The sequence below is a fragment of the Aedes aegypti genome, chromosome 1 (genome assembly GCF_002204515.2).
Source record: "Aedes aegypti strain LVP_AGWG chromosome 1, AaegL5.0 Primary Assembly, whole genome shotgun sequence".
Taxonomy (NCBI): Eukaryota; Metazoa; Arthropoda; class Insecta; order Diptera; family Culicidae; genus Aedes; species Aedes aegypti.
Genome location: NC_035107.1, coordinates 152366995 through 152372510, shown reverse-complemented (window position 1 = coordinate 152372510; position 5516 = coordinate 152366995). Strand labels below are relative to the sequence as shown.

The window sequence follows — 5516 nt, the reverse complement described above, 5'->3', positions numbered from 1 at the left end:
AGCCATATAAATAAGCACTTATCTAAACTTTATAGAAATAATGGTAAATATACAAATCACTGTAACTTCTGAGTTTCTCGATGAAATTATCTCAAACTTTCAGAGAAGATGCTTAGATATTATATGTTTTGATTGCTTAATACAAAGCTGATGGTTGCTTGGCTAGTTTACGAATTAATAATGATGCACTGGTGGGGAAAATTGTGAAGCATGTAAAAATCCCTTCCAAAATAGCTCAAAACCTTGAAATCACGATAACTTTCGATTCCCTCGTTGAAATATTTTTAAATTCACAGAGAAGATGCTTGAATACTATATTTTCGAATGGTAGGTGCCAAATTGTTGGACATTTTTTTGTGTTAATAACGGTTTCTGGCACACCGTGCCACAGTTATGGATCAAATAGTGTGAAGTCCAACCTATAAAATTCCATAAAACGACATGGAAAACGTAGAATTGTAATTTAAAAGCACAAATTGAATCGTTTCAAATTGGAACCTCGGTTAGTAAAATGTTTTGCGTGTAATATTTACATAGGATTGCAAAAAAATTAAAAATTGTATCGGTTTCTGAAAACCATATTATGGATCAATTTTCATATTATGGATTAAATTGTGACATATTATGGATCAGTGCGCAAAATCAAGAGATTTTCTACGCAATGCATCTGTATTGCATGATTTGGCGAAAGTTAACAATGTGTCACATATTACTGCAAAACATAGCAGTGTTGGAGCTGGAAACAAGGGTAAAATGCCATTTATTGTGATACTGCATTGTAGTAACTGAGACATGTATTGTTTTCGCTCCACACCAAGTTTTCCACCCATTTTTGTCTGCTAAAAAATGAAATTTACAAACCTTGATGTTTCATTAGTTTTATCCTTAGTGTTATTGTCTGAAAAAATCTAATGGCAGAAATCTACATTCTTTGGAAGTGATCCATAACCGTGGTAAACAATCATTTCCTGGTCCATATTATGGATCACTAGTTAGAAGTGCTAACATTCGGTATTTAGAATTAACAATCAAGAAAAATGTTTTCCGAGGATAAATTCATACTAAATCGGAGCGAATGAGCATGTTTTATCCTAAAACATTTGAATTTTACCACCTGTGGGAGCTTATGAATGCTGACGGCACTTCTTAAAGAAAACGACCATATAATGATAGCTGTGTGGTACCAACTGAACATTTGTCAAATACACCGTTATTTAGCGGTTGAATGTTGTGCTTAACATTACAAATGGTAGAAGACAAATAGTATAACATGGTAAAAATATGTTTAACGTCAACGTTTATGTTTTGAGCGAGTTATTCGATATTGAACGCCAAAGTGATCCTTCACTGTGGGTGATCCGTAACTGTGTGAGCATGGTACCTAAAGCAATCCTTAGCTGACATTCTTAAGAAATCCAAAGAGAAATTACCGAAGGAATTCCTTCAGGAAGTTTTTCGTGAATTCATTCAGAAAATACTTCGTGGATTCCTAAAAGAATCAATATATAGATTTTTGGAAGAATCCCTGGAGGAATTCTTGAAGAAACTTTTGAAGCAATTTCTGAAGATCTTCTTCTTTCTGGCGTTACGTCCCAACTGGGACAAAGCCTGCTTCTCAGCTTAGTGTTCCACAGTTATTAACTGAGAGCTTTCTATGCCAATTGACCATTTTTCCATGTATATATCGTGTGGCAGGTACGAAGATACTCTATGCCCTGGGAAGTCGAGAAAATTTCCAACCCGAAAAGATCCTCGACCGGTGGGATTCGAACCCACGACCCTCAGCTTGGTCTTGCTGAATAGCTGCGTTTACAGCTACGGCTATCTGGGCCCAAAGATACCCTGGAGAATTCCTGAAGGATTTCTATAAGCAATTCCTGAGATTTCATAGGCGAATTGTGAATGAAACGGGAACTGTTTTTTAGCGATTCCGTTAAGAATTCCTCCAGAAATTCCAACAGAGATTGCTTCAGTTATTCTCTAAGCACTTCCTGGATGAATCCTTAAAGATCTTACTGGAGGGAATCCTCTAGGAATTTCTACAGAGAGTTCTTGGAGGAAAACCTGAAGTAGTTCATAAATCACTTATTGGATGCATTCTTTTAGGAATTCCTCTAAGAATTGGTCGGCGTTAAGTCAGAGTGGACCAAGTGACCACAGACAAACAGACGTAACACTTAGAACAAAAATCGCTAAAATCGGTGTGTTTGGCCGACAGGCCAACAGATGGCGGTAGTGTGTAAACGTCAAACACGAACAAAAACGATGCGAGCGCTGTGGGTGGCGAATTGGCCACCTACCATATTTTTGAATCGACCGTTAAAAAGGTGATCGATGGGCAATGATGAGAGTGTGACGTCTGTTTGTCTGTGAAGTGACATTTTTCATATTTTGAGAAAAATGTGTTTAAAGTTTAACGCTCTGTAATTTTTGAAGTCGCTTAAATTTCGGTTCAATATTTCTACACATCTTTGTGTTACTTCCAAACAATGTAATGTGATGTGATAATCATGGAAAATAATTATCCAAACCTCTGAAAGAACGATTTTTTGATGGATTATGTGTACTTGGTCCACTCTGACTGAACTAAAGACCACCGTTCAGTGAGTTGGTTCACTCTGACTGAACAATTTCTAGGAAAATAACAATCATTTAATGCTTGCATGGTCAAACTGGGTTCATATCTCTAAGATAAGCAGATTATCAAGGCCATTCGACATCAGTTTCGTAAATTCTTCAATAATCCATTCGTCAATACCGAAATGAGTGGCATTACGATAGCTTGAAAATTAAGATTTTGCGGAGTCAGCATTGAAGACCAGAAATATTCAAATATGTGTTCAGTCAGAGTGGACCAAGTAAAAATCTTGAGTACCGACCTAAATATACTGGTCCAATAAGCGGGTTCTAGCACATTCCATACATACACCATAGAACTACCATAAACTTCTATTGGACTCTGAAATTGACTCAAAAAAGGCAATAATAAATTACCCTCCCCTTGGTTATGCGACCTTGCCGCGATGGGAGGGCATAATCCATTAGCCCATATGATGGAAACCAAAGGCGTAACCTGTAGTGATGGTATCACATTTTGGCATATTTTGCTTAAAGCCGCGTCATAATTCATATGGCATAGACGCAATAATATCTCGGATGTGATCCAACGGACATTCTGCGTCATTGATAGAATTGATGCCCATTTCAAATAATTAATCTATTCGAAGTGGACATTAATACTATTGGTGACGTTCAGTTTGCCTTTTGCTAACCAGAATGATCCGTAGCCACTCTTACTATTAGCTAGCTAGATACATCGTTATCATATACGACGTTGTGGCTACGGATCATTCAGGTTAATAAAGACAAACTGATCGTCACCAATAGTATTAAAGTCCACTTCGAATAGATTAATTATTTGAAATGGGCATCAATGCTATCAATGACGCAGAATGTCCTTCGGATCACATCCGAGATATTATTGCGTCTATGCCATATGAATTATGACGCGGCTTTAAGCAAAAAAATGCCAAAATGTGATACCACCACTAAAGGTTACGCCTTTGGTTTCCATCATATGGACTGATGGATCATGCCCTCCCATCGCGGCAGGGTCGCATAACCAAGGGGAGGGAAAGAACTCCTGTCTGTATTTCTGAAATAGTTTATGGTAAAAGCTTCTGGTTAATGCAGGAAAAAGGAGAAAACTCTGATAAATTTTAAAAAGAATCTTTTAACGCCATTAGGGGAAAAGCACTAATTTTCGACTCAATAATTCTGTGCCAATTTTCAGATTTCCACACGAAATAGAGCATAATTATATAAATGGGTCAAAAATGAGTGCTGGGTTGAAAATTGGCGCTTTTCCCCTATTAGAATGGCAAGTTAAATCGTCAAAAACATCACTTGAAAATTGAAAAAGAAAACTCTGTGTGCATTCTCGGAAGAATCCGTATCAAAAACCTTTAAACAATCGAATCCCAAAGGGGCCCCTGATTTTTTTTTCAGTGCCAACAGTCCAGGGGAAATCGATGAAAAAAACTACCACGAGTTCTTCATGAATCCTGAGGAAAACCAACAGCATTTCCAATGATGTTTCCGGATGGATTCCCAGAATATTATAATAGAATCTTGAAAAACATTAGTAATCAATTTCAAATAATCGGGAGAATTTCCAGGATCATGAAGAATGAACAAATTAGGTGCAATGCGTTATCAATAATCTCATGGGGGAATCCAAGAGAAAACTACGAATTGGGAAATCGGCAAAGTAACTTATCCTGCACTACGATACTGCTTCTAAACTTACCGGTTGTCCAGAATATTTAACTACACTCAGGCAAAAATACTATGAAAATTCATTGTTTTCCCTTATGTTTATTTGCCACAAGAAATCGGTAAGTATTTCATTGATTCACCTTATGAATTTATCTGAATCCTGCCAATGTGGTGTTTTGCTCATTTCATAAAACAGCCTTATGAACATTGATATGATAATTTAAGAATTTCTTCTTTCAGTAGTATAAACTGCATTACTTTTCATAACACTAATTATTATGTCTTTATTCGTTTTCATACCTCGTTGACAATACATTCCATTCTTGAATATTTCAATTCTTTCATTTTCCTAAGGGCAACTTCACCGGTGGTCCAAATCCCGCGTTGGTTCCAAATTTTTGGACCACGCTCAAAATCGGAGCTTGCACCGGTGTTGCAAATAATGTTCCAATTTTATTTTATACCAGTTTTCTGGTCTATTTTTTTGGAACAGGCTAGCTGCGTGTTCTATAGTGGTTATCACGCCCAATGGTATGGGTGCCCTAATGTAGATGTAGTTGTGAACCTTAGAGGAAAACAATATGCACTCTGTCTCGAAAAACACCCAGAATCCGGGTGTAAATTTTTCAAATTGGGTAATTTTCCCATATGCATTTTGATGAGTCTGGAAAGCGTGTGCAAGTTTCTTTGAGGAAAACAAAAACAAACTGTGTATGACGAGCGTATGCTAGTCTACGTGTGTTCAAATGTCACTAAGCTCTATTTTTGGTCAGATTTAGACCAAGATTTGTGCTGTTCCAAAACTGGTTTGACAAATGTTTGTTTACCAGTTCGGATGTTTCTCGCTGAAGCAGTCACCGTCTTTAATTCCTACTCATTTGAGGTAAGTAAAAATAGGAACAATATTTAATTGCTGCTGTTTTTTTAACAATATTTATTCCCTTTCCCGCAATAGATCTGATTGGGGAATTCGTGTTCCGGGAGGACCAGCGAGGCGGCGTATCAGAAGCAAGCGGTCACTCCACGGCTGTCGTCAATTGATGAGTTCAAGCTAGTGACTTTCGACCTGAAACGGATGCCTCTCGGAATGCGGTGTTCTTTTCGCTTTTTGGTGTACCTTTTTTGGGTACCTTAATTAAGGAAAAGGCCAACTGGTCGCACCTCCTGATCTTCAGCTGAATGGGTTCCTGAAAATCCGGCACTTTTCGAGTGCACTGAATGACCAGCATGAGGCTAAT

General features: G+C 37.6%; 1 long non-coding RNA gene across 1 annotated transcript; it reads left to right on the top strand.

Annotated features, from left to right (window-relative positions):
* Positions 1-5051: 5051 nt before the first annotated feature.
* Positions 5052-5278, top strand: LOC110674515. Its single transcript, XR_002498940.1, has 2 exons — positions 5052-5161; positions 5234-5278. It is a non-coding gene; the product is annotated as an uncharacterized LOC110674515 (long non-coding RNA).
* Positions 5279-5516: the final 238 nt, after the last annotated feature.